Source organism: Mandrillus leucophaeus, unplaced genomic scaffold (assembly GCF_000951045.1).
Source record: "Mandrillus leucophaeus isolate KB7577 unplaced genomic scaffold, Mleu.le_1.0 Scaffold125, whole genome shotgun sequence".
Classification (NCBI taxonomy): Eukaryota; Metazoa; Chordata; class Mammalia; order Primates; family Cercopithecidae; genus Mandrillus; species Mandrillus leucophaeus.
In genome coordinates this window covers 188,893-197,218 of record NW_012100876.1, presented here as the reverse complement: position 1 = coordinate 197,218, position 8,326 = coordinate 188,893, and the positions used below count along the sequence as shown (strand labels likewise).

At 40.9% G+C, this 8,326-nt stretch overlaps 1 pseudogene; it reads right to left on the bottom strand.

Annotated features, from left to right (window-relative positions):
- Positions 1–4,144: 4,144 nt before the first annotated feature.
- On the bottom strand, positions 4,145–5,935 carry LOC105533454 (annotated as a pseudogene).
- Positions 5,936–8,326: the final 2,391 nt, after the last annotated feature.

Sequence of the window (8,326 nt, the reverse complement as noted above, 5' to 3'; positions counted from 1 at the left end):
TTTTTTGGTATTTTTAGTAGAGATGGGGTTTTGCCATGTTAGCTAAGATGGTCTCAATCTCCTGACCTCGTGATTTGCCCACCTTGGCTTCCCAAAGTGCTGGGATTACAGGCATGAGCCACCACCTTTTTCTTTAAAATTACCCAGCCTCAGATATTCTTTCATAGCCACACGAAAGGACTAAGATATTATTGTAAGGTTTTAGACATTTTACACATTGTATAAGATGTGGTGAAATACAGTGGTTTGACTTACAGTTTTTCAACTTTATGATGAGTTCATTGGGATGATTAAATGCATTTTCAACTTAACAATATTTTTGGCTTACAATGGGCATATTGGGACCTAACCCCATCATAAGTTGAGGAACATCTGTAGATTATAATAAATTAAACATGCACATAGTGATCTAGAATAACTACTAAAAGAAAATACAAACATAGTTATAACTAAAGAGCTAAGAGAGAGACAAAATAGATTTAAAACACTTGATTAAACTAAAAGAAAGCAGGAAAGGAAGAACAAAGGAACAAAGAACAAATGGGATAAAACAGAACATACAGCAAGATAATAGACTTAAACTCAATTATGCCAGCAATTACATTAAGTGTAAATGAACTAAATATGCAGTTAAAATACCTAGATCAACAGACTGGATTAAAACAAAATAAGATTCAACTATATGTTTCTTTTTTTTTTTTAATAAGAAACATACTTTAAATATAAGATACACAGTATTTGGAAGTAAAAGAATTCTAAAAAGATATATTATGCAGATACAACTCATAAGGAAGCTGGTCTGGCTCTATTATTAGTCAGCTAAGGTTACTTTAACACAGAAGTATTACCATAGATAAACAGGAACATTTCATAATGACAAAACAGTCAATTCTTTAAGAAGATACAATTATAAATGTGTATGTACCTAATAACACAACTTACAAGGAGAAATAGAAAACCTGAATTGTCCAAATGTACTAAAGAAATTAAATGCAAAATAAAAATCCTTCCCACAAAGAACCCTTCTGGTTCAAGTGGCTTTACTAGTAAATTCTTCCATATATTTAAAGAAGAAATAATACTATCTTCACATTCTCTTATAGAAAATATTTTCCAGTTTCTTTTTCTTCCTCCATCCCTTCTTTCCTTCCTTCCTTCCCTCCCTGCTCCATCCCTCCCTCCTTCTTTCCTTCCTTCCTTCCTACCTCCCTTCCTCCCTCCTGCCATCCCTTCCTCCCTCCTTCTGTCCTTTCCTCCTTTCCTCCCTTCCTCCCTTCTTTCCTTTTTAAATTGAGACAGGGTCTTGTTTTATCACCCAGACTGGAGTGCAGTGGCATGATTATAGCTCACTGCAGCCTCGACTTCCTGGGCTCAAGTGATCCTCCCACCTCAGCCTTCCTAGTTGCAAGGACTACAGGCACATGCCACCATGTCCAGCTAAATTTTTTTATTTTTTTTAGAGACAAGGTCTTGCTATGTTTCCCAGCCTAGTCTCAAACTTCTGGACTCAGGCAATCCTCCCACCTCAGCCTCCCAAAGTGCTGAGATTACAAGCATAAGCCACCAGGCCTGGCCCCAGTTTCTTCTACCAATCAGTATAACCCTGATACCAAAACTTAACAAAATAATCACAAGAAAACAAAATTACAAGTCAATATTTCTCATGAACATAGATGCAAAAATTCCAAATAAGAGACTAGCAACCAAGTTCAGCAAAATATAAATAAAGGATAATATATCATGAACAAGTAGGAATTATTCTAGGAATGCAAGGTTGACTTTACACATTAAAATCAATCAGTGTAATTTACCACATTAACAGAATAAAGGAGAAAAATAATCTAATTACCTCAAGATATGCAGGAAAAAAGTTTAAATGTTCATTTACGACTTAAAATAATAAAATAACTGGTTGTGTTGGCTTGTACCTATAATCTTAGCTACTCAAGAGGCTGAGGCAGGAGACTCTCTTGAGCCCAGAAGTTTGAGGCCACAGTGAGCTATGATGGTGCCACTGTATTCCAGTCTGGGTGACAGAGCAAGGCATCATCTCCTAAGGAAGGAAGGAAGCAAGGAAGGAAGGAAGGGAGGGAGGGAGGGAAGGAAGGAAGGAAGGAAGAAAGAGAAAGAAACAACTTTCAGCAAACTCTAATCCTTCCTTCCCTCCTTCCCTTCCCTCCCTTCTTCCCTCCCTCTCTCCTTCCTTCCTTCCTTTTTGTCTTGGATAGCAAGATCCAAGACAGGATCTTGCTATATTGCCCAGGCTAGAGTACAGTGGCTACTCCCAAATGCAATCATGTGTACACTATAGCCTGAACTTCTGGTCTCAAGGGATCCTCCTGCCCCAGCCTCCAGAGTAGCTGGGACTAAAGCTGTATGCCACCATACCCAGTTTCAGTTTCTTTCTTTCTTATTCTGAAGAAGGCTATTTACAAAACTATCTCAGCTAGTATCACACTTAGTGGTGAAATGGAGCACTTTCCCCCTGGGGTTGGGAGCCGGATAGGGATGTTCACTCTAATCACTTCTATTCAACACTGTACTGGAGGTCATAGCCAGTGCAGTAAGGTAAGAAAAAGAATTATGAGGTATAAAATTGGAAAGAAAAAAGTTAGAGTCATTATTTGTAGATTACATTATTATAAGTATAGATAACTACAATCAAATGGTTAATATTAATACATGAATTTAGGTAGTTCAATGGATATAAAATCAATATACAAAATATCAATTATATTTTTATGTAACAGCAACAAACAACTAGAAAATGAAATTTAAAAAGACACCACTTACAAATAGAACCAAAATATCAAATTCCTGGAAATAAACCTGATGAAAGTTTGGTAGGATTTCTCCATTGAAAACTACAAAATATTGCTGAGATAAATTAAAGAAGATGTAAATAAATGGAAGAATATGCTATATACTTAGAGTGACAGACAAGTATTAAGATGTTAACAACTTGATCTATAAATTTAATGCAATTGCAATTGAAATCCCCATGGGATTTTTGGTGAAAACTGACAAGATGATTCTAAATTTTATACGTAAATGCAAAGGACCTGGAATAGCCAAGGCAGTCTTCAAGACACTTAACAAAACTGGAGACTTACACTTTCAGATATCAAAACTTAATACAGTTAGTATTTGCACAAGGATAAACAAATAGGCTGATGGAACAAAATCTAGAAACTGGCCAGATGCAGTGGCTCATGCCTGTAATCCCAGCACTTTGGGATCGGGCAGATCACCTGGGGTCAGGAGATAGAGACCAGCCTGGCCAACATGGTGAAACCCCATTTCTACTAAAAATACAAAAATTAGCCGAGTGTGATGGCGGGCGCCTGTAATCCCAGCTACTTGGAGGCTGAGGCAGGAGAATTGCTTGAATCTGGGAGGCAGAGGTTGCAGTAAGCTGAGATGGCACCACTGCATTCCAGCCTGGGTGACAAGAGTGAGACTTCATCTCAAAAAAAACCCCACAAAAACTAGAAACCAACCTATGTGATGTGTGACAAAGTTGCTAAAGAAATTCAGGAGGAAAAATGATGATCTTTTCAATAAGTGGTGCTGATATCCATATTTTAAAAAATTAAAGCTTGATTCTTACCTTATAACATACACAAAATTAATTGTAGGTGGAGGGTGGACCTGAAGGTGAAAAGTAAACAATAAAGTTCTAGATAAAAGCCTAGAGAAATATCTTCAAAGTCTTGAGGTAGATAAAGATTTCTTTCTTCCCTTTCGTATTTTAAATAGAGGCAGGGTCTTGATATGTTGCCCAGATTGGTCTCAAACTCATGGCCTCAAGTGACCTTCCTGCCTTGGCCTCCCAAATGCTGGGATTACAGGTGTAAGCTACCATGTCCAACCAAGATTTCTTAAATAGGACAACAAACCCACTAACTTAAAAGAAAATATTGAAAATTTTGATTTTATTATAATCATTTTTTAGATATTTGAAATACAACTTTCTTCTGATTCTAAATGAAAAGGAATGGGAATGATAGTAACAAGATTTCACCACTGAATATCGTGGTGTGACTGTAGTGTCTCATATTTGAAACTCAAGAAGAAATCAACTGTGTTCCAAAACTGAAAGATGCAGGTCCAAACAATGAAGGTATTTTTTGAACTGCCACATTTACACCGAAGCCCACTCATGTCCTTCGGCATCCCACAGGTGATAATAAAGTGGCACACACGCTGCACCACTGACATCGCAGGATAGCTTCCTATAAAACCAGACTCTGATGCTGGGCTCCAGCTTCATCCTCACAGGTCGTCCATCATCCTCATCCAGGAGATCAGTTATCTGAGCAACCTCTAATTTGTGCTCTAATTTCTGCCACAGCTGGGTCCATGACAGCCTCTCACAGGGCAAGAGCAGGCATGGCAACCAACTCCAACTTAAGGTCTCCAATAAGCTTCCTGGCAAGCCAGAGGAGGGCTTTTCAAAGTTGTAGTAACTTTTTGGCCAGGTGCAGTGGCTCATGCCTGTAATTCCAGCACTTTGGGAGACCAAGGCAGGTGGATCGCTTGAGCCCAGGAGTTTGAGACCAAGCCAGAAAACATGGTAAAACATGGCCGGGCGCGGTGGCTCAAGCCTATAATCCCAGCACTTTGGGAGGCCGAGACGGGCGGATCACGAGGTCAGGAGATCGAGACCATCCTGGCTAACACAATGAAACCCCGTCTCTACTAAAAATAAAAAAAAAATTAGCCGGGCGTGGTGGCGGCGCCTGTAGTCCCAGCTACTTGGGAGGCTGAGGCAGGAGAATGGCGGGAACCCGGGAGGCGGAGCTTGCAGTGAGCCGAGATCACGCCACTGCACTCCAGCCTGGGCGACAGAGCGAGACTCCGCCTAAAAAAAAAAAAAAAAAAAAAAAAAGAAAACATGGTAAAACACTGTCTCTACAAAAAAATGCAAAAAGTAGCTGTGTGTGGTGGTGCACTTGTAGTTCCAGCTACTCAGAAGGCTGAGGTGGGAGGATCACTTGAGCCCAGGAGGCGGAGGTTGCAGTGAGCCGAGATTACACCACTATACTCCAGCCTTGGTGACAGAGTCAGACCCTGTCTCAAAAAATAAATAAATAAAAATAAAATAAAATAAAATAAAAAACAAAACAAAAATCCCAAAAGACAACGTTGTAGTTACTTTTGGTAGAAATGTCATAGTACTGAAGATTGTTCTTTTGGTGGAAGACAATAGATTTTGCCTTCACTTTTCTATCTTTAATGTCCACTTTGTTGCCACATAACATGATGAGGATGTTTTCACACACTCATACCAGATCTCTGTGCTAGTTGGGCACATTCTTGTAAGTAACTCTTGATGTTACATCAAACATTATAATGGCACATTGGGACTGGATACCATAGCCATCTCTCAGTCCACCAAATTTCTCCTGGCCAGTTGTATTTATTTATTTATTTATTTTTATTTATATTTATATTTTTGGAGGGGACAGAGTTTTGCTCTTGTTGCCCAGGCTGGAGTGCAATGGCATGATCTCGGCTAACTGCAACCTCCGCCTCCCGGGTTCAAGCAATTCTCCTGCCTCAGCCTCCCAAGTAACTGGAATTACAGGCGCCCACCACCACACCCAGCTAATTTTTGTATTTCTAGTAGAGACGGGGTTTCACCATGTTGGCCAGGCTGGTCTCGAACTCCTGACCTCAGGTGATCCGCCCGCTTCGGCCCCCCAAAGTGCTGGGATTACAGGCATGAGCCACTGTGCCCGGCCTATACATTAAATTTAAAAGGTCCTCTGTTGGTGTGAAACACAAGCAGATAAACCTCAACACCCAAGGTAGCTCTATACTTCTCAGATTCACCAGCCAAATGATGTTTCATGGATATAGTTTTTCCAGTACCAACATTATCAACCAGTACAAGTTTGAACTGGACTCGGGGCTCTCCTTGGGCAGCCATCGTCATGTTGCTTCCAGAAGCATCTCCACGCCAGTATGACTGGGCTGGAAAGATGGCGGAAGCACAATTGTTATCATTTTTAAAATTGGTTAATTAAAAGACAACATTATGAGAGTAAAAAGGCAAACCACAACTTGGGAGAAGATGTTTGCCATGTATACATTAAAAAAAAAATCTTGTTTCCTAAATATATAAAGAACTCTCATAAATTAATACAAAAAAGACAAATTCAAATTTTGAAACATTGGTAAAAGACAAACAGGCACTGTACAAAAGAGAATATTCAAATGACCAATAAACATATGGAAAGGTACTCATCATATCTGGTTATCAGAGAGGGGCAAATTTAAATCAGGATATATTATTACATCTCTACCAGCATGGCTAAAACTTAAGAACTGGCCGGGCACAGTGACTCATGCCTGTAATCTCAGCACTTTGGGAGGCCGAGGCAGGTGGATCACTTGAGGCCAGGAGTTCGAGACCAGCCTGGCCAACATGGTGAAACCCCGTCTCTACTAAAAATACAAAAAAAATTAGTCTGGGCGTGGTGGCTGGCGCCTGTAGTCCCAGCTACTCGGGAGGCTGAGGCAGGAGAATGGTGTGAACCTGGAAGGCGGAGCTTGCAGTGAGCCGAAATCGGGCCACTGCACTCCAGCCTGGGTGACAGAGCGAGACTCAGTCTCAGAATTAAATAAATAAATAAACAAACAAATAACTAATAATAAAAGAGGGAAAAGAAAAGTCCTTTTTTTTTTTCCCCTCCTGGACTCAAGCGATCCTCCCACCTCAGCCTCCCCAGTAGATGGGGCTACAGGTGCACACACCACACCCAGCTAATTTTTGTATTTTTTGTAGATAGAGGGTTTTGCTATGTTGCCTGGGCTGGTCTCGAACTCCTCGGCTCAAGCAATCCACCTGCCTTGGTCTCCCAAAGTGCTGGGATTACAGGCGTGAGTCACCACGCTCAGCTATCACTATATACTCTGCACTATTGCCTTTATTTCTGATGGGAGGGAAGTTCCATTTTGACTCAGCTTTTTAAAATATATCCTATGAAGAGATTCACCGACTCAGCTTTGATGAGACCCAAATTCTCTGCTTACCTTTACAAATTTTACAAAACCATGTGGACCACTTAAATGCATCGCTAATACGTCACCTCCCAAGTGCTTGGAAGGGCCAAGCAAGTGAGGGTGCCTGAAGTTTGAGTTTCCTCTGGATGAATATGTCTCCGCTTCTGTCATATCATTCCTTTACTGATACTCTATTCAGTCAGGTTGGTCTTTGCCATTTCCCATAAGTAAGCATTTTCCCACCTAATTTCCTGCCCATACCATTCCCTCCTCCATTTTGTCTGCTTATTCCCAGAAGGCAGGGCTTTCCCTTCAACCCTCTTAAAGTGAGGTAGGCGGCGGGGCGCGGTGGCTCACGCCTGTAATCCCCACACTTTGGGAGGCTGAGGCAGGTGGATCACCTGAGGTCAGGAGTTCAAGACCAGCCTGACCAACATGGAGGAACCCCGTCTTGACTAAAAATACAAAATTAGCTGGGAGTAATGGCACATGCCTGTAATCCCAGATACTCGGGAGGCTGAGGCAGGAGAATCGCTTCAACCCAGGAGGCGGAGGTTTCGGTGAGGCGAGATCGTGCCACTGCACTCCAACATGGGCAACAAGAGCAAAACTCTGTCTCAAAAACAAAACAAAACAAAAAACAGAGTGAGGTAGGCTCTCCTTTGTACCCCTCAACCACTGGGTCTAGAGGTGGGATGTAGGTCCTCCTTTTTCTTCGTATCTCCTCCCAGACCATTGCCTCTCTCTCATTCCAAAACCCCCCAGCTCCTTTTAAACTCATACCATCAGGCTCCACTACCCACCATCCCTCCCTCATTGCAGCCATCTCAGATCCCTGGGTCATCTCTTGAATATTTAATGCCTGGCCCATTGTCTCTCTCCATGGCTCTCATGAACGACTATTTCTGATATGTGTGCAACAGCTTCATTGAGATGTAATTTACTTACTAGAAAACTCACCCATTTTAAGTGCAAAATGATTTTTCATATATTTATTGAATTCTGCAAACACCATCACAAATTTTCCATAACTTTCATCATTTGAAAAAGAGTCTCTCATCTAGTTTCTGTCCCTATAGATTTGCCTTTTCTGAACATTTTATCTAAATAGAATTATACAAAATGTGGTCTTTTGTGTCTGTCTTCTTTCACTTAGCATAATGTTTGGAAGGTTCATCCACACTGCAGCAATCAGGACTCTATTCACTTTTGTTGCTAAAGGGCATTCCACTGTATGGCTGTACCACATTTGTGTTTATCCATTCATCAGTTGACAAACATATGGCTCATTTCTACTTTTTGACTGTAAAGAATA